This window comes from Odontomachus brunneus, unplaced genomic scaffold, assembly GCF_010583005.1.
Source record: "Odontomachus brunneus isolate Ranch 3 - 2012 unplaced genomic scaffold, Obru_v1 Obru_scaffold_002, whole genome shotgun sequence".
Lineage (NCBI taxonomy): Eukaryota > Metazoa > Arthropoda > Insecta > Hymenoptera > Formicidae > Odontomachus > Odontomachus brunneus.
Genome location: NW_022639452.1, coordinates 3,557,091 through 3,579,690, shown reverse-complemented (window position 1 = coordinate 3,579,690; position 22,600 = coordinate 3,557,091). Strand labels below are relative to the sequence as shown.

General features: G+C 39.0%; 1 protein-coding gene across 4 annotated transcripts in view; it reads left to right on the top strand.

Moving 5' to 3' along the window:
- The window catches only part of LOC116841716 (fat-like cadherin-related tumor suppressor homolog), a 483,336-nt gene that overhangs the window by 64,915 nt on the left and 395,821 nt on the right, over positions 1-22,600 (top strand). The gene's annotated exons all lie outside the window — the stretch shown is intronic.

Sequence of the window (22,600 nt, the reverse complement as noted above, 5' to 3'; positions counted from 1 at the left end):
TTTAAGTAGAATGCTAACATAAATGTACTTACCATTATTTTTAAAAATTAAGTAAGGAAAATATTAATACTTGCAACTAAAGCGTATTAATTAAGTTGTATTGTTTTTTGTTAAAATGTTTTTCTCTTTTGCTTTCTTTGAATCGCTATACCTTATATAACTTATTTAATTTTCTGTATTTAATTTCCTTTTAAAGAGATACATCCTATATATAAAAACAGCATTAATAAACGCAATTAATTTAGCAAAAATTGAAACAGAAATACTATGGAAATTCGTGCTTTTTTTAGTTAGTAGTTGCATATAAATTTTCTCAGATATAAGATAGATTCCTATTAAAATGTTCAAATTTGTCCCAAAAAATTATATATCCTATTATTGTACCAATTAGGAATTCCATTTTTATCTTAAACATGGATTCCTTGTTTTCAATTAAAATAGAAATATTGTAGGAACCCGCGCTTTTTTCAGTTGATATCCGCATAGAAATTTTCCTAAATACAGCATAGATTTCGATTGGAATGCCAAAATTTGTTCTAAAAATTGTTCTAAAATTTGTTCTAAAAATACGATACTCCTTCCCCTAATTGCTAATTCTATTCTTGTTTCAAACTTAGATTCTCTGTCGAAACAGCTATGAGAACTCGCGTTTTTTCAATTAGTAACGTCAGTATATTTTTATCAATAAGAATTCCTTTTGTGGTATCAATAGGAATCATTAGAAATCCCATTTTTACGATTGCGAACGATCATATTCTACTCAATAAAATGAAAAATAAAACAAAATTTACGAATATTTTACTGAATAACCAAATTATTTGCGGAGTTAATGTTGTTCAATTTTAATATAGAATGAAGATTAGAAAAAATTTTGGGAAACTCTGGCGTTTCTTAGAGCTTCAAACTAGAAGCCATAATTATTTTAAGAGTTGGACCGGGCCTCAATTAGATCTCAGGAAATTTTCTATGCGGGACCGAATGAGTTTTACTCACTCTTTCGAAAAGCGCGAGAGCCACTTTCGACGCGAAAGCGACGAGTCGAACGAGCAACTTTCAGCGCCGGATCCGGCGATCAGAACGTCGGCCATTGTTCTCGATATTTACGACCTAACGTCTCGACTCGCGCGTCTAAATCAAACCGCGTGATTGTACGGCTCGACGTGATACGGCATGGCCTCTACACACAGGCGAGAGCCCTACGATGGGGACTCGCGCTTAATCAAGTCGCATGTAATGCGCGGCTCTCTCTCGAGCGAACACGAGCGGTGCCGCTTTAACTAGGCATGAACCTTGGGCTTACCCTTGAGATTGTAATTCTATCTCGTCACGGATCGGTTGCCCCATATGTCACCTTAGCCCTCTCGTGTCACCATTGTGCCGGCTCCTACCACCACCTTGCTCCCGTTCTGGCATGCGAGATCTCAACAGCGCGATTCGCGGCTCCGTATTCTCGCGAAATGGAGGCCATTCGATCAACGACGTACAATCGTCACGTCCAAGAGTTCCGACTGATTCGGATGGCAGTTACGTATATTGTGGCGCAATCGTTCGTCGACGAATGCTCGGGAGAGCGTGAAAAACTGTAATTGCGGGACAAAAGTGCTTTGCGATTATCATTAGACCGTTTCGTCTTTTGTCGGGGATTGCCGCTAGATTAAATGTGTCATGCTTATTATCGCGGACAGTGAGAGGCACGTTGCTACGTTTCCTAAAGCATCCTTTAATATTGCGCTCACAATTGCGCGAACAAAGGCGCTTTGCACGCTCGCATGGAATAGCGCAGGGTCGGGTTGCTCTTCAGTTCCTTGTAATGTGGCTTACGCGCGCTGTATATTTATGTGTGTATATATACATATATATATATATATATATATATATATATATATATATATATATGTATGTATGTATGTATGTATGTATGTATGTATGTATGTATGTATGTATGTATGTATGTATGTATGTATGTATGTATGTATGTATGTGAATGCGCGTATGGACAGTATATTTCCTACCTATACGGCGCGCTGCTGCTGTCAGTAATTCTGACGGTGCCGTATCGTGCGCCGTACTTTAGCATTCGCCGCGCGGTGTTACAGGGGGCTAGACTAATATGGCATTCCAGCGATATCTCCTCCGCGAAAGGGTAGAATCGAAATAGAAATCCCGGAACTTGTAATCACACCGACGACTATACGTATCGCAAGGGGGCCGTGTGTACAAAATGTATTAGAATATCGATGCCCGGTGCGGCCGTGTGTACATTCTCGTCTCGCGGCTTCCTTTACGATCTTTGCGAGTTCACGAACGCGGAAATCGTGCCGATGTAATCACAAATAACGAGAATAACTTAGCCGAGTTACCGAGTTTCCGTTACGGATGCCGCTCGCTTCGTTAAACCAGAAGTTGGAAAGAAACGCGATGTATAGCTCAGAATTAACGGCAGGATAGCAGCAGCAGCAACAACGTGCTTGGTTTATAACGCGTTAGGAAAATTATCGATGTCTGCCCAGCTGGCTCGCACACCTGCTGTGTAAATTTAATGGCAAAATTATGTAATTATGCGCTATTTATGCGCTCTTTGAAAATACAACGCATAAATTTTGCGCCTGATTGGTTAAGTCAGAAAAAATACTTTCAAGTGAGCGGCTAGGAGAGCAATCAGCCAGCTTCCACCAACAAATAACAAGGCAATGAGTAAAACAAATATACAGGATTTATGCACTAATTACACGCACGCGCGAGTAATTTTGGCGTTTGTGCTGCAACTCTTAAGGGACTTTCTCTTGAAGCAAAAGACACAATGCCATAGAATTTCTCAAAAATAGAAAATACATTGTTAAACCAATTATGTGCGGTAAATTTAGATCTGTGCGCCCTTGTATTCAGGCAATTTTAAGTTTTGCCCTACAATTCTCTAGGGAGAGAAGTAAAAGATATAATTTCCGTAGAACTTCTCGGAAATGAAGAAATTCGTTGAATCAATTATATACGGAAAAAATAGTATGGCCAGTCCACATATAAATTTTATTGTGCCAGTATTGAATCTGGTTGGCACAGATTTATGTATGAACAAAATTGTTTTTTCCGTGTACACACTCTTATATTCAAGTAATCTCAATTTTTGCATTGCACTCTTAAGGGAATGCTGAGATCGATGACGAACTGGAACAATGTCGATAACGCAGAGACGATCGTCATTAACACGATTACGGTATCCTTTTCATATTTCTTGTACATACAGAAATTACATAAAAGTGTATTGATTTAGTAAAGTTAAGTAAAGTTTTCAGCATTCTATTAAGGGGATGTCATATTTAACTGACCTTTTTTACAAAATTTATGTACATTGATGTACATTGATTGTACAATTTATATAAATTGATTGTACAGAATTACAAATACTTTTACATATTCAAAGTACGTGCAATAATGAATTGGATCATTCCTTAATATAATATATGACGAAATGTGTCATTTTTCCAATGACCACGTAGATATTTATAAAAGAAGATTGGTGTATTAATGTGCACAACTGAACATTAATCTTCTGTGGCAATTTTGTTTTTTATCGCCACCAAGAAAATATTTTTCTGGCCTAACACTATAATGGAACGCAAAATTGTTGTGTTATATTTTTGTAGAATGTATAAATGGCGCGTAGTTATACATATAAGTTGTCATGAAATCTACAGTAGGTAAGAGAGCTGGTCTGGCCAGACGTAAATTATCGCCATTTCTCGCGTTATCGCGCAGCTATTACGCCGCCCATAGTCGTGCGGGAGAGTGCTTAAAATTTCAAACAATTACGCGACCCCCTGCCTTTGTGAATCTATTCCCTGCTCGCTCCGCGTCGATCGACGTCGCTTCACTCCGCGACCGTCCGGGATCAGGCCGTCACGCTCGACGAAGCGAAGAAATGCACGCGCCCCATTGATTTATTTATTGTCGAGCGCGCACGGCACTGACGCGTTCGCGCGCGAACAGCTCATTCGAAGAATTTTAATTGCCTAGATAAAGCCGCCGTAAAGTCGCGCGCAATACATTGATTGCGCGGCGCACACGACGCGCGTGCGGAAAGACAAAGCGCAAATATGCGCGCGCTCGTTCGCCACGTCGCTGCACTCGTCTTCCGTCCCGCGAGTACGACGCCGGAGGCCCGTCCTCGCCGAAATCATAAAACTTTATTATACAGCGGATTCTGCGCGCGGACGCGGCTTCCTATGCGCGCCCTTTTGTCGCGCGAGCACGAGCGCATCGCGGGTTAACGAGCTCTATGAGGGTTAATGCGACTCGGCGGACGTTTCGGGAAGACCGAGTTTCGCCGGTTGTACGTATTTTTCGTCGCGTATTTTTCGCCGAATGCGAGAACGTATACGTACGTATACGCACCGGCGGCGAAACGGGCAAAGCGGCGCGAGACGCGACGATTGCACGCGGTACGGCACGAAATTAATGATGCTGCGCAATTGGACGTGATTAATCGCAAAATTATAATGCTCACGATAATTAATATTGCGAATCTCGTGCGCGTGTGATAATCGATCGTCAAGCTATGAAACTACGGCTGAAATGAATAGCGCTGACGTGGCAATCGGATTTGTTTTACATGAGTAGGGAAGGAGAAAGAGTGTGTGAGAGAAAAAGAGAGAGAGAGAGGCGTGAACTGACGTGGTGTTTCAAATATACGCGATCGTCCCACATTATGGCAATGCCAATTAAATGCTCGCCGGAGTTATGACAGAAATAGCTAGAGGTTAAATCACGTGGCGCGTTCCTTGTAATCGTTCTTCCATCACTGGAAACGGCGGTAAGAGACAGCCGACAGGCCAGTGGAATTCACAGTTAATTGATCGCTTCAATAAGAGAGACTAATTATTTTCTCTTGTTATTATAATTATTCCATTTGTTCGTCACTTCGTTTCTCCCCCTCCTCTCTCTCTCTCTCTCTCTCTCTCTCTTTCTTCCTTTCATTCACTCTCTCTCTCTCTGGAAAATTTCGAAGAGATTTATCAGTGTTTAATAACTATTTAAATCGAGGTTATTTTTACTGATCAACGTCGAACGAAGTATCGGCGACGTCGAGATTTTCCAACATTAAATAATTTAAAAAGGTAAATCCGATCGTGTTTTTCACTTGATATAAATTATTCCTCTCGATTGTTATGATTTGACAAATTAATGAACAAACGCAAAAGTCTTTTGTCCACGTTACTGCGCAACTACCGTTAAACGTTGCACGTAGAGAAATTTCCTCAAATATAAATATTCATTAACCAAAAAAGTTCTAATAAATAGTCTTGCATAATTGATATATGGTTATAATGTAGAACAAATATGAAAACAAAGTATGAGAAATGTAGGAAACAAAGAGTAAAATCTCAAAAGTAATTTTTAATTTTCCCGAAGAAGTATGGAATTTTTTCAATCGGTGATGAAATTTCCATGCCGAATTACATCTTTCATATGTCATGCATTGTTCTAACGGTATTAGACGAAGAAAAGTAATTTGATCGAATTAATCTGACAATGTATGGAACGAACCGTTTTTATTGGAGGCAGCCATTTTTTTATTTTTAGGACCGAATATAATCTGGAAGAAAAAAATTCTGTTTTCTTCAATCAACAAACAATTCAATAAACTTGTGCAACAGCACACGTTTGCAAATGATGACAGCAATGCGATGCGATCGTCACGGTTACAACTGTCCAGAAGCGCAACAGATATTTCGTCTTTCTGCTATTGTTATAGGCGTGCATACATAGTACTATACATAACAGAACAGTTACTACCCGAGGTGACATGTTTTCCCACAGAATGACATTAAAAGTAACGACCAATCCAAGCTGTAGAATACATTTAGCAGTAGCATACATTTATATGTATACTAACCTAACTTCTAGCTTCTTAGCGTCGGCATCATTTACCTCGAATAGGCCTAAAAGACAGAAAAAAAAATGTCTCGAAATGAATGAAACTTGATACAGAGTGCATTTTGATGATGATGAGTTTTAAGTCAAATAAAAAAAAAAAAAATTTTGTCAGATTCAAAATGGCGGTAAATAAAAGTCTGCAAAGATTTTGTTGCTAGAGTATGAATAGTCATTTATAATGCATTTTTACCTACTAAATATCTGTTGTTCAAATTTGCCTATTAGAATATACTTTGAGAAAAACGGTCAAAGAGGCCAAAAACGTGGATTTTGAGGGCTTTCATAGCCTTGTAGCACATCGGCAGCAAATTTTTTACATAAATCTTGTAAATGCTACGTAAAGTATCAACTTTTAGATTTAAAATGCATTTTATTTCATTTTGATGTAATTTTTCGTTTTTGAGATACAGTTAAAATCATAAACACTAATCGCATGCGCTCGGCATTAACTCGTAATTAGTTTGGTGAAATCTGATGGATTTCTTTCTTGTTCATTGTACTTTTATAATTTCTCAAACCTTATAATCTCTCGTGATTAAGTTGGATTACCCAGCTACCCGGAAACCCGATGGAAACATCGGATATTATTATGTTCAGCAGATCTAAAAACCTTTAATTACTTTTCGCTTTAATGGCAAAATCTTTCAGAAGCTGTAATCAACAAAATCTCATCGGACGAGAATGTGCGAAAAATTCTTAGAGTTCTTGAGATTCTCAGATTCTTGAGTCTTTAGTTAGGAAAAGACAAAGCATAAGAAACAAAGACAAAAGCGTTGTAGATCAGGTTTAAGAGGTTAAACACCTGGAGACGTTTTACCCTATTCGTGGATGAACTCGCTCGAAAGCGACTGACTGCTGCTTGCCTCGCGCTGTCGCTAAGCCTAATATAACGAATTCTTACTGGCCGAATTTTCACACTATTGACGAATTATGGGACGCTTCGACGCTGTCTCGCGACCACTTCTCGGGTCGTTTTTCGAATCTCAGCGACACTCTCGTCGTTCCCACATATCTAAACAAAATATTTATTTATCGCTGTCATATGTAAATTTTGACTTTAGTATGAGTATATCCCAGGTGTGCAATATACATTTTGTAAATTATTAGTATGTATTATATTATTCAACATAAATCTCCTGCATGCAGCTATGCGTCAGCTTCGCCGACATAATTAGTACGACACCCGCGTGACTTATTTGGCACGCAATTGGCTATGCGTTCGAAGGCCGAGAGGAAAACTGTAGATAAAGTTTGCTCAACTTTCGCGACTTTCCGATCGATCTCTCCGACGTCAACGAGATCACGGCGCCTTGACGGCGCGGGTGGTGTGTCGGTGTAGTTATTCGAATATTTCTCTGGACGCTCATTAATTATGCAACGCCTGCCCCCGTCGCCTAGCCACCTAGAGTCACAAGGATCGAGGTAATCGCTTGGCCTTAATCGTACGACCGATCGATCACCGTCGATCGACCGTTGGCTGAAAGAAGAAACTGAAGGCGGAGGAAAGGAGGAAAGATAGCAGTGAACTTTGGCCCCGACGGGCCGCGAGAGTTGCAAACCTTTTTGAAAGCAACTAGCCGATGTTGGTAACTTTACGTTTCAACGAACGGTACTTGAAGTGCGGCTACGCAGGCCACGCTAATCGAATAATCACGCGATTGCATCCTTCAAACTGCCGTATATACATGTGTGTGTGTGTGTGTGTGCAGCTCGAACAATTAAGAAGGCGGTACAATTGATTTACGCGCGGCAATCAGAATTCGTAGTGAATCGTCCAAGGAAAAAGAGACGCAGGGAATCATTATATTATCGTATTATTTAAACTTCGTCATTCTTCGATGCTAACCCTGCAGTCGTCGCCCTACTTTTCGAACACGAGCCAACGCATGGGATCTTAAGAGACGCCAATATAAAAAATTATTTTATATCTTTTGTCGAGATACTTAAATATTTTCTTTGTTTCACTAGGTTTTTGGGTTCATATAAAATATAAGAAAAGGCTATTTTGGATACAATATTCTCTTAAAGACCCCACGCGACGACTGCAGGATTAAACACGATGTCAAGATGAAGCGGTTAGGAGTCTCTGGAAGTTGCGGCGGCGCAGCTAGTGTCTCGCGCGTTGCGTGCTATCTGCGCGAGATAGAATCCTGCGCACAGTCGATTTCCCACGTTACCAGAATCTAATCATACTTGTCTAACCGCGCGACATTATTGTCCCGCGCGTTCGAGCACTTTACACGCCATTTACAGCGAGCGAGGCGCAGCCGAGCGGCCAGGCGGAGCCGGCCGGCGGGATGAAACGATGCGTTGCGACGCCGCCGTATGCCGCTCGCCCGCGTCGATTTCCCTTGACATTGCGCGTCCAACTATAGCCCGCTGTGCGCGCGCGTTTCGCGCGTGCCGTTTGCGCACTGGCCGGCTGTTTCATTCACACGCGCGCGCGTTACGCCGCCGCACAACGCTCGCGCGATCTGAAGTATTCGGACGCCGCCCGATTTGTCACGGTGGACGCGAGGCCGTAGCCATCCTATTTATACTCGGGGTTCGCTGCCACGCCATTCATATGCGCTGGTATGCGGCGCGTGCTTTTCGAGCGGGCAAAACGTCTCTCGGCTCGCTCCAGGCGGCTGGCTTCGGAGATACCGATCTCGCCGAGTCAAGAATCGCCCGGATAGATCGCGCAACGGACTCGTGTCTTACTTCCATACTTATCTTGGTTTAAGAAGGGAGAAAAAGCGTAGATTCGCCTGAGTGTGAAGGCTCCTCTCTTGAAGGTTTTCACTACTATTCGAAGGGTCTCATTGTATATTTTTGTATGTTCCGAGCTATCGGACAAAAATCTTATGAAAGTGACAGCTTCAATCAAATTTTCAAAATATGTTTTTATTTTTACCAAAAAAATTAATATTTAGAAGAAACAACTCTTCAAAATTAGACTTTTGATTAACGAAAACCGTACTCATGGGTCCGTTTGTGTCCGCCACTGACTTGAACAGCTCGGCAGATGAGCACATTTAACACATCGCGTTCCTTAACAAGAATAGAATCTTCTTATTTTAAATTTAATGAGAGCAACCCGCTTTCCACATAACGAGTACTTTATTTAAATGGGACAACGATTATTCAGCTGACGCTATATTTAACTAATTCACACGACTATGTTAACTTAACCTTCAAAAGGAGCTGTTCTTTTTCCTCAAAGTAAATCCGGCTCATAGGTCTATTATGTCTACAACTTATTAAATAAGATGAATAATTCAAAAAATACTGAAAAAATTTACTGAAATTCATTGAAGTTTATTGAAATGTTAATTAGATACTTAAACTATTGAATTAGATAACAGTTTATTTTGAATATTTGTTTTTATTGTTTGTTAACATAGCATATCTAAAAAATTTATAGTTTCTTGTAAATTAACTTATAAAAGAGAGAAATGCTTCGGAAGTTCTTTAGTACAGTTTATAATTGAAAAAAATTTTGGAATAATTATCACTCAGAAAGAAGATAATTATCAGAGTGCATTCCAACATGATATATGTATTATAAGAAAAGTAAAGACACATTAAAATCAGGAAAAACTTTTAAATATTTTCGTGTTTTCATAAAAAAAATATATATAATAAAATATATAAACACTTATAAAAATATATCGAAATGATTAGAAAAACAAATTATTACTATTTAACATATTATTAATATTAATATTTAATATGAGCTTGAAAATTACCTTTACAAACAATTTATGCAAAAAAAATCTCATGAAAGTGACAGCTTCACTCAAATTTTCAAAATATGTTTTCATTTTTACTAAAAAAATTAATATTTAGAAGAAACAATTCTACAAAATTAGAGTTTTGATTAACGAAAACCGCACTTATGGGTCGTTTGTGTTCGCCACCGACTTGAATAGCTCGGCAAATGAGCAGGAATTAATCGGGTTACTGCTCTAGACTTTCTTATTCCACAAATTTTTTTCCCACAAAGAACCCACCGGTCAAAGTGCGCAGGCTTCCAGGAAATCTTTCGCAATTGGAATTATACTTGACCCATGAGTCTGTTTTGAGGTTTAAATGAAAACCACTCGCATTCCACATAAAAAACACTTTATTTAACTAAGACAACGATTATTTAATTAAAGCTACATTTATTTAATTAACTCGACTAACTATTTAAGTCCAAAAGATTGTCTGATCGGATTCCTACGCGAGCCCTTTCCTCACTCAGTTGCTATCAACCCTAACCAGTAAATTTAGAAAATAAACTGTCATGAACGAATTAGGAGTGCCACTGATGCTCGTTCTTTCTGTATATTCGAATTAGCTGACATCAAATCCCTTAACATTATGCTGACACCATTTTACAATTTCCAACTCTTTACAGATATATAATTCGCATATTTTCTGCATATTAATTTCGTAAAAGCTGATGGGAATTTAGGATAGAAGAACGTGGGAGTCTCGCCTCGGAGAGGCGATTCACCATGGGAGATGTTTCCTTCAATCGCGGTCGTTGGAAAACGTTGGACCTACACAGAAGGAAATAATTGCGCATCAACCGTTGCGGGTAGTAGTATCATTTACCTTCGCATAAAATGGCGCTCCTACATTACCAGGCTATTCCTATTCCTCTCATCTAAAAGTTTCCCAAGAGCCAAAGCCGGCCGTAAAGTTCTGCCTTGAAAAAGCCATGTAACCGGGGAACAAAAGAACAAGGATAATCGCGCCTTCCGATCGCGCCGCTACGTGACCATCCATCCATTCATCGAGTGATTCAGTGCGGATACTTGTACGTTTGCCTCCCGCTCGATCAAGAAATTCCCATTTCTTTTTCCCGCAAATCAGTTTTCTTCATTAGATCACGTACTCGCGAGAATAGCATTTATACAGGATACACAATTGATGGACAACTCGTACATTCACTTGTGTGCAGAACTCGTCAAACTCGACGAAAAAGTCCTGTACCATTTGCATTTTGCAAACAACCACGATAATTATAGAACTATCTAACTATTCTAATTAAAGAATAATTATCGAACCTATATATAATTATCGAACTTATCTATTATAATTAAATAAAATTAATTAATAAATATGTATGATGCGGTGAGATATGAGCTCTTTGAGCAAAATCTCATCTAAGATGTCTCAATCGGTACTAACAATCTTTTGGCAACGGTAAGAGATGTATAATGTTGAACAGTGAAGACGTTCAGTTTAGCATTACCATAAACTTCTGTATACTAATTAGACTGCCAAATTATAATGTAATGCATAAACTTATGGAAATAGACTGGATATTCCTATTATAGAAGACTAAAGTCAGCATCAGTAAGAGAAGGCAATAGAGAATAAAGTGCTTTCCTTGTCTAATAGTCTAGTTGGTGAAAAGAACGAGAGGAGAAAAGCGATTATACACAGCTAATGCATCTTCTCTTTCTTTCACTATGTTTCCCTCTCTCTTTTTTGTTTCCCATACATCACCCACTTACAGTACTGTGTGACCGAGAAAACATCTTACTCAACAATATCTCTGTCCTTCACTCTTGTCTTCTGTCACCTAAGAATGCATAGTCTATCTTTATAAGATAATGACGTAACGTGTTCTAAGTGGAAGGGGAAGATAAGAGGCCAATTTACTTGTACATATAAATCGACAGCCATTGAAGTCTCAATATATGAATTTATAATTCATAACATAATAAGAAATCGAAAAATATTGATTACACAGTACATGCATTGATAGACAATAAATATGCACATAAAAAAGGTACATAAAAAAGTAAAACAAAACATAAAAAACTTATTTGAAAAAAATATTTGTAAGTAAAACTTATAAATAGGCATGACATTTTAAATAAACATGACACTCTAATTTAGATTGCAGTAGTTGTGAATCGATCATGTGATACAAACACTTAATAGCGCACATTCAAAACGATATGCCACCTATTTCCCACCAACCGATCGTCAAATTAGCAGTCTAGTTAGTATACAAGGTATCTGACGCATACAAACCACGTGTGAAGTTAGAGTACATCAACTCGAGCACGAGAACCTTAGGCATTTTACAACCACGTGAAATTTTGAGGTATTAAAAGAGAAGTTGCTGAGCTGGAGCGCGCGACGTTGGAATCAGCTCTATTGTGCCTCATGGATGAATATTGGCTGACAGCTGAAGGCGAGATAAGGATGCGAGCGACGCGGAGACAATTGTTTTTCGGCGTATCGGAAGCGTGTCGCTAAGAAACAGTCGCATTTCACTTATTTTCGATGAAATCTCGCGCTATAACAGAGCTTGTCTTAGAGTCGCTCTAATCAGAGTTTGGCCATAAGGGAATAACTTGTGATTGGTCCGTTATGTTTCGTCAAATCCCACACAATATCCAATCAGTATGCCTATGGCAGTAGATTAGAAAAGATAGACAAAGAGAGAGATTGAAAATATGTCTCTCTTTCTCGCAGTATTTTGACAAAACCGCGCGTTGTGACCAAACTCTGAATAGAATGACTCTAGCTTGTCCTACAACATCAGTTCTAGTTGTCAAACTATTTTCATTGACATATCGAAATTTTATGGTTGTTTGCAGAATATCAGGAGTCTTCGTGCTCAGTATTTACTTTCACACGTGGTTTTATACAGGGTCTCCCAGATTCTCCTCCGCAATTTTGGTGAGAACGTAAAATGAATTAAAGTGAACATAAAAGTTCTATATCATGTTGCGATATTTGCAGTAATAATTGAGATATCCATTAAAAAAGAATGATTACGCGCGATATGGTACGTGAACTGTAATGTGGCAATGTGTGTTGTTGTATGCTTGTACATTAGTTTAAATAAAAAGCCCTTTATTTTTTTACGAATAACCACGTAGATTTTTAGTTATTAATGAAAGAAATTTGTTACATAATTATGCGCTACAATACATATATCTTCTTTAATTGTATAATGTATAAGTATACAATGACAGATGACACCACTACAACTCATCTACCATATCGCGCATGATTATTCATCAATCTTCATCAATTAATATCTCGAGATTTATTGCGAATATCGTAAAATGATATAATGTGTTTGTGTTTATCTCAATTTGTTCCCACAAAAATTGCGGAGGAAAGTCTGGGACATTCTGTATATCTTGCGTCAAATACCTTGTATAGAAGAACTATACTGTTCTATACAGAACAGTACATAAGTCTATACTGAACATTATGCACCACCTGTCGTTGCCAAGAGATTGTTAATAAATATTTTTGAATGAGATTTTGCCTAAGAGACCCTGTGAAATGAAATGAAACCTCAAAGTAATTGTTACAACATTATCGCCGATATTAACGTCGGGCGCATTGAAAATCAATTTACTCGGGCGTTAGCTGCAAGGAACAGCACGAAGGAGCGTGTCACTGACAGAGGCAGCAGCCGATGCAGACGCGCGTTCCGACGAGCTGATATGTATCTTTATTTTCGACAAGGGAACGAGCGGCCCTATGTAGGTCGCGCGTACACCATAGGCAATCGACGTTTACAGTATAAATAGACAGAAGGACGAAACGCGCGAGACCTGCCGTCGCGAGAAACGACGACTGTCAGATGCAGCTTGGCTTCGGCCGTCAAGAACAGTCGGGGCACGGTTTTGTTGGTTGCACACGCTGGAGGAACATGGTTGCGCTACGTCAGTATTAGTCCGCGGAAAAACGGCGCATCGCTCGTCCCGAAGATGGGTTTCCTATCTCCCGGGAAGATAGGGCGGAGACAGGACGAGGTGACATAATTTGATGATATAACATGATCTACGACGCGACGACTACTTCCAGTTCCTTTTGCGCTCGTAACGAGATCGCGGGGAGAAGCAATCAGAGAGGAGAGGGGGCGGACGGGTGTAGAGTGCGTTGTCATTTAGGAGATGAGTTCCGAAAGGACGTAAATGGCGGCCCTTAAAGCGCGCGAGGTTCAGTCGTCGTTAAATTAAGCGTGCCGTGAAATTACGTCGCCTCGTCTCTATCTGTGAAGAGGAGCTCTTTTAATTCTCGCTACACGCGCCGAGCGATCGCGAGTAGAAGCGGCGAATGATTTTATGTAAATGACGACGACTCGCGCGCGGATCGGCGGGAATCGCGCTGGGTGCGGAGATAAAGATCGCGCAGATCACCTCGTGGCTCGCGTTCCCTCGCGCGATTATCAATACGTGAGTTTTCGGTAGATCGGGTTACGTCGGGAACGGATCGGCCGGCTGTGCCGTTCGTCAATCGACCTACTGACTTTTAAGCGGCATACGTCGGCGCACCCTCTCCACATGAAAATTGACGTCACCGCGTGATTTTCAATACGTGACGGTCGTTTAAAGCGTGTGATGTAACGTATAATCGCATGCGGGACGTATATCACGTGCACCACTTACTCGTCCCACGTATCTTTGTTTCTCATTGCGACCCTCGCGCGTGACAATCGCCCTTCCATTCAACGTTCTCTTTTTTTCTTCTCTTTTCTCTCGCCTCTTTTCCGAGTAACTCGCAACGATCGTTCTCGCGGACGATCGACCGCGGAGTTTTAATGAAGTATTTCCTTACACGACGCGTAATACGAAAGACATGCAAATGCGACGGGCGTTTAACCACGGGCCGTTCGATTCGTCGTGGGACAAGGGACCGGGCGCGAAATCAATTCCGCGCGCGTAATAAGCTTTAATCTCGATCTCCGTCGGGAAAGGGAGACTCTAATATGGCCGTGAGAGTGGTGGACCGGTCGTAATCGCGACCCGGTCATTAATCTGCCGGGCATTGCTCATGTAGGCCGTATCAGAATTCTCAATATCGATCGCTCCTCCATCTCGACCAATTTTCCAGTCGCGCGCGCGACTCGCCGCTTGCGCAACCGTCCCGGCACTCTCGTCGACGAACGCATCGCGGGAACGGGAAAGAAATCAACAGATGTATCGCGTAATGTCGAACGAAGGACCCTGCGGGGCTCGAGATGGGATCGATTTGCCGGAGGATGGGGAACACGGGCGTTGTTCCGCGACGAAATAACGGTATAAAAGAATATGCGCTGCCAGTATACGGAGTGTCTGACGCAAGATATACAAAATCACGTGTAGAGATAGAGCAGGTTAAGCATGAAGCATGGACGTAAGAATATCTGGACGGAGCATATTGTCGCGGAGGTGAGGGGAATGATTGTATGTATTGTAATGGAGTTCATGTACCAAGATGGCGACGGTCGTTATTTTGACACAGTGCTCTCTTAACCCTTTCGGGTGGTCACTTCTTATGCTATAACTGTTCCTTGCTTTTATATTGGAAATTATTCTTCCAATTTTTATGGAGTTTGCTATAATGGGGTTTTTGGGGTCGCTGAATTCGAATATAACCTCACAATTTTGATATTCAAAATGGGTGATCCAATATGGTGGACAAAATTAGCTTTTCCGGGACGTAGCTTTCTAACAGGAATGAAAAATCAAGACTTTTGGGTTTCTTCTGGTTTTCAGAGGGTCACTGAATTTGAATCTGACTTCAAAAGTTAAAAATTCAAAATAACGGATCCAATATGGCTGTTTTCAAGATGCCAAATTATGTAAATATGACTCAATTTCTGTAAGACTTCATACTTTCTAAATTTTAAATTTGAATTAGTGAAATTTTGAATTAGTGAAAATCTTTACTGATTTCAATATATGAACCATTTTCTCAAAGGTGAGCACAAATGAGCAGATATGATCAGATCGGGTCAGATTTAAAAATTTTTTTTACTTGGTCGGCATTTTGAATTTTAAATATTCAATTTCAGTTCTGAAAAAAGTATCTTTAAAAAGTTTCATAGTTCAAATTTCACGGAAATTAAGTGATATTTATATTATTTATCATTTTTTCCGCGATATTGGGTTCGCCATCTTGGATCACAGAATTTAAAAAGTCAAAGTTCAGATTCGGATTCAACGACCCCAAAAACCCATAGAATACGTACTTCCCTATAATTATCTCCCCGAACAACTCCCCGTCCTGAAAGGGTTAAAGTAAATCAGTGAAACATCATTGAAAGCAGTAAATATACACTGATTTGCAGCTATAAGTACAGCACTGAAACTGCTCAGCGCTATACTTATAACTGATATCAGTGACTATTCACTGATTCACTTTAAGAGAGTGAAAATAGATACAAAACTCCTGTGCAAACATAGTCGCGACGATGTACCCCTCTTGCCTCTTAGGCTTCACAGCCCCTCGTCTATAATCGCACTTTGTGCCCTGTTGAGATATTCTTACGTCCATGCATGAGAACCTCTGACATTTTGCAAACAACCACGTGAAATTTCGAGATACTAATAAAAAAAGACCAACGTACCAGAGTGCGTGATGTTGTGGAATGGGTTGTATAAGATCTCATCGAAAATAGCATCGAAAATTTCAGGCATCTTCGGTAAAATCTCGAGATCTAACAGAGCTCCCATAACGTCACGCGCTCTGGTTCGCCAATGTTCTTTTCTTAATATCTCGAAATGTTATGTACGAAATGTTGTTTACAAAATGCCAGGAGATTTCGTGTTCAGACGGACATCTCCTACCTTCACACATGATTTTGTATGTCTTACGTCAGACACCTTGTATGTTTTTAGTAATTATTTGGAATTAAATACCTAAATAAACTTTTACGATTATCATAACGTGAGACATTATGATGGAAACACTAAATTGACATTTGAATTAGTGAAAATCTTGACTGTAATCTAACACTGAGTTCTTTTTAGTTACATTTATGACGTAAATATACCGTGCTGAATCAATTATTCGATGATCGTTATTGCGCTAAAATAAATCCTTTTACGAACTTTTTAAGGATTAAGATAGACTTTCATGACTTTATAACGATATGAGGCAATTGATGATGGAAATCTTACAATTTTTAAGATAGTTGTTTCGCGATAATATTGCTAGAAAGTTATGTTAAGTAATGTTTAATATATTTCGCGCTTTGACGTTGTTAACATTTTTAAATGGAATTATCCATGTTAGGCATATATGTAAATATATGTATGTACCGACAGACATACTTTAATGTCACGCTACTAAAAAAAATATTCATGACGTTATTTTTTCCATATTTTACACTTTTTACATATTTTTTGCATTTTTACATATTGATTATAAATCTTTATAGATCTTAAAGATTATTTAATCTTATCTTAAAATAAGATAAGGGAATACTTCATAAAGGGACAAGAAATATAGTACAGAAAGTGTTACAAAGTTATTATAAATTAGCTGTCATATATTTCAATCGTTATTATAAAATTATGTACTTTACATAATTGATTTCTTGAAAATTAAATGGCTAATGATCTTGTAACATTTTTTTTTTTAATATTTCTGCAAATCTCTTTTATTGTCTTGGTTTTAGTTAAAACCGTAAAAGTAATTTGGCTGCTAGAATTGAAAACGTGATATTGAAAGCCGATATACGATATGATATATGTAAATAGTCCTAACTTTGATTTCAATTATCTCAGCTTCGGCATAGCAAACCTTTTTCTAATTGCACGTACGTATCGGTCGTGTTTCGATTAATATATTGTTAAAATTTAGAAAGATTCCTAAAAAGATTGGTTTGTTGTACAACTATCTTTAAATTATGTTGATAAAGTATATACTATATTAAATTAATCATTGAATATTATATTTCTATTTCGTTACTCTATGTGATAAATATGAATTGATGATGAAAATTTTACAATTCTTTTGATTACACAGTTGAAGCAAATGTCCTGTATTCAATTAATTATTAAATTTACATCATAAATGTATCATCATTAATGTACATCATTAATGTAAATTTGTTATTTGATTGATGTAGTAACACATTTGCTAAAAGTTATATTCAGAATTTTCTTATATTTCTTTTAGATTTCTATTTCGTCACTTTGTGTAATAAATATGAGTGCTTTATGAAAAACTCATAAGCGATGCAATCTTTACAAATCGACCAGATAAAGCTACTGGCGAATTTACATATACCTGTATGAGTAATCAATGTATGTCAATGACAGTTTTTATAGTTTTTATAATACTATTTAATATATTTCGAGCTTCAGAGCTTTGGTATAGTTTGACGTTTGAAGTTGAAATGCGAAACTTTGAAGTTTTGAATCTTCGAACAAGATTCTGTGTAATTCCAGTTTAAAGTATCAGTTTAAAGGATCAGTTTAAAGTATCTTTACTAAAGAAGCAACACTCCTACTCTCGACGTTCTGAATATTAAGGCGTTTAGATATTCACATTTCGAAATTTCGTTATTCGAATATATTAAATTGGTCAGAAAGTTTGCGCACGAATTTTTTTGCAGCAATTAAAACTCAAAGATTAAATATTAATGTGCAACTTTAATCAATAATGTATGTACCATTTTTTGGACAATGTCAAGCTATTTTCTAAGTAACCTCATTATTCCGTTAGTATAAATAGGGTTGGTAAATTAGGTCAGTTTTTCATTAAAGAAGTTGTCCATTTTTACGGTTTCCAAAGATTGAAGTTCTTTACCGTTCAAACTGTTTTGAAGCGAACGTAACAGAGTAGGTTAGGTAAGACATCCCAACCAATTTTGCCCCAACAATTTTTTCCGAATAACCAACGACACATCTGGTCTGGCGTTGTCATGTCAAAAAAGAACGCCTTTACGACTCGCCAATTCCAGACGTCGATTACTACCTTCAGTTGGTCTAATTGTAAACAATATTTATCAGAATTGGTAGTTTTATTGTTTGGTAAAAGCTGATAATATACTATTTTCTGCCAATCTCATCAAACACAGAGCATGATTTTCTTTGAGTGAAGATTACGCTTTGGTTACGCTAATGGAGACTCGTTTCTTCTCTTACTCCAAAATCTTTTTCTCACAATGTTGTTGTAAATGATTTTTCATCATCATTTAACGTCTTAAAAAGTCTCGTTTTATTATGTTTATAGAACGAATCGCAAATAGAAATGCGATCTAAACGATTCTTCTCACTCGATATTGATTGATGTATTCAGATTACTCTAAATGAATTACAATTGATGTTTTAGCTATTTTGAGTATCTCAACTATCTTTTGTTGTAATATGCTATTTATTTTTAACTAAAATGACAATTTTGTCAATATCAATCGAAGAAAGCCGTCCTGATTGGAACATCTTCCAAAGAGAAGTCTCCTACTCGAAACTTGGCAAATCACTTTTGACATATTCACTCAATCACAGCGTTGTCTCTGTACGCATAAATCTTCTGTTGGGTTTACGTTGCATTTTTACTCTTGCAAGAGAATACATAAGAATGCATAAGATGGCGAAAATGTATTTTCATACTCTCTATTTTTAAATTGATACTGCGTCACTATCACTCAACGAATCTGCACGATTTTTTTTAATACGCTACAGAGTGTCACGTCTCAGAATTGTACAACATTTATAAGCTAAATATGATTATACTTTTAGTATTAACTTCCAACGTTATCTAGCAAAATCTGAATGAAGTTTCTGATTAACCCAATAATACTTCGAAAATTAAAAAATTCGAAGTTTTGAAGAACCTTCGAATATTATTTATAGCCCTAATTTTTAGTTTTCTTTTTCAGTCATCATAAATGTTCTGTTTTTGTTTTTTTCCCTTTCCTTCTTTCCCTCCTTCTCTCTTTCCTTCTTTCTCTCCCTTTCTCTTCCCTCTCTCTCTCTCTCTCTCTCTCTCTCTCTCTCTCTCTCTCTCTCTCTCTCTCTCTTTTCCAATCTTTTTCGGGTCATTCTACACCGATTTCTCGCGTAGAACTTCTCCCTTTCAAGCGTGACGATGGCAGACGTGGCACGTTGTACTTTATCCTCGGGCGTCGCGCACCTCGTATATTTCGCTCGACTTACCGGAAACGAACGACAAATAAAATTCTACTTTGACCGATGTTACGCGATCGGCAGACCGGAAAGTGTAATGAGGCATTCGTGCTCGCGTGTGTAGCATGCGTTCAACGATCACGCATTCGTCCGGCGCCATGTGTGTAATAATCGATGTTACTTTTCTGTTGCAGGTGAGAGTAACAAAGGGCTCATTGAAATTAACCGAGTGTCCGGTCGTTATCTTGTCGCTGCCGAGAACGGACAATGGCCAGGCAATTTTGCGCGCCGATTTGTACGTAAGGTATGTGTCAGGATATCACTGCGAAACGGCGAATTTCTGTTTGACGCCGCGTCGCGAAAACCGAAGGACGAGATCCATTCATGGCGGTCAGCCGTAAAGTTCGTCTTGCGTAATCGGTAATCGAGTCTATTAATAGCACCGTTCATTACGTCAAGCCCCTGGAACTTTTCTACGGCGACGACGCTTGTAACGTGATCCTACTAGCGGCGGACTATTGCGCGACTTTGACGCGCTCCATCGAGGCAAAGCAGGCTCGTGTAATTTCAAAGTTAAGCGTATTCTGCGATCGCGGGCCTCAGCATACTCTCGTTAACGGCAAAATATGTTAATGCGCTGCAATCTACATTTTATGCGAGTGCGCGATTTGCGATTGTAATTCATGGGATACGCAGCCTTTGGCGTAATCTTGTCGCCCCGTGCTTCGCTTCCAGCTCACCTACGCCACCATTTTTTTCACGGGGACAATGAAACCTTATATTCGATGAGCTTACGGCGTAAGAAATACGGCGTAACTTGCAGACCGGGAAGTTAAATTACCGTCTCTGTATCCTTTTACATATGAAAATGACTTCGGATAGACATGTGTACGTAAATTTGGCAGCAACCTCCATGTAGGAATCTTCCCATTTTTACCTTATTCATTGATAGATTCCGACGAGACTCCTCATGAAAAGAATATCGAAAGGATCTGTTTTTCTAACGTAAAAGTTGTCTTTGGTATATTCCTGGGAAAATGTAAAAGTTTCTGATCAGTTGCTGGTCAGGAACTCACACGCATAAGTTGTACACGAAATATGCACACACAAATATCTGATTATTGAACTGGCATTTTAATTGATAATTCTTAGATGTGTGATGAGATTAGTATCACTTAAGAAAACTAGAAAAAACTAGGAGATACGTATAGAAATCCTAAATGTATACTTCATTTTATGCAAGCATCAGTAGAAGTGTCTTAATCTTGAAGGACGCAAAGGTTTCATTATAATCTGTGAAGCTTTCTCCCGAGTAGCGCACGATTAACTCTTTCGTACGATTTGTATCTCTGAGTATCGCGAGTGCAGTTTCAATAGGACGTAAATTAACGTGTGAGACGTGATGTATATCGACTATTCGCGACCGGTGCAATAATGATGAGGGAAATAGCTCTCAAATGGCTTATAAGAATACAGAAAATAGAAGACAAGCTTGAAAACGAAAAATAATACATAGCCAAGTGCAAAAAGATGTACAGCAAGAGATCCAACAAACGCATGCGGATTATAAGTAAATATGTACAGAGACATACACACATCTATATCACGATATACTATACTACCAGTACACACACATATATACATATCAGTGAATACATAAATATACATATATGTGGAATTTTAATATAAATGTAAATAAAAATTAAAATATCTGCGAGGAATCTAATAAATCCGAAGTAGGATCTCTCAGTCAGATTGTAATGGTAAACGGAGAAAACTAACCAAATCTCTGCTTAGATTTATACACAGGATACACATACACACATATTTTTTAACAATATATATATCAACATCACAGTAATACAAATTGAATTACATTAGTTTCTTCGGGATGAAAGCGTAAGGGGAAGGACAGAGCCCTTATATGTGGCTCTTATATTGTACTGTTTCTACACAGACACACACACACACATATTGGTTCTTCAAATACATTATTCAAAAATTTAAGGTGAGATTTTTCAAAGTTCTTTTGTCTCTAACTTTTTTATAATCAACGATCGCTGGCTAAAACCTTGTGAAGATTACTCAGGGACATGTCCTTGAATACACATGTGAAGGTCCAGGCAATTGGGGAAGTGGTTTCAGGGTAATCTAGGTATTTACTGAAAGTCTATTTCTCGGATGTATTCGTCGCTGTTTCTAAGATCGCGCACGAATGCACCGGGCACGAGGGAGCGACTTTCCTCGAGCCATCGTCACCGAAAAAAAGGACGAAGAACCACGGTGCCGACAAAGTCTCCATCGATTCGACCGCGAAAATCAGTTACGCTTCTTATCCGCGCGCGTGCGCGCGCATACACACACACACACACATACACACAGCTGAGCACGCTCTCATTTACGATTCCACGTGCACCGGCTCCACGCTCGTCGATGCGCCGGTGACTAAGTATTCGCGGAAAACGTCGAATCTACCGGGTATCCGACGCTCTGGAATGGATTAAGGCTGCGAGCCGCGTCGGCAACGACCGGCGCGACTACTTCTTACACGTCGTGAGATTGACGCGTACGTGAACAGAATGGAATCCCATTTCTCGATCCGGCGCTGCTGAAGCTCGAGGCTCTCCACCAGTCTGTAATTTGCTGTAATCACCAACTAGATTATTAGTCACATCGTCTCTCACGTGAGTGCAGATTCAAGCGCACTTTTTAACCCTAAACTTTGCGCGTCGTGTCACATTAAGAGACACCTCCGCTTCGCATTGCCGCGGCGGTTCCGTTAATTTCAGCTTTCCATTTTCGCTCAAGTACTCTCG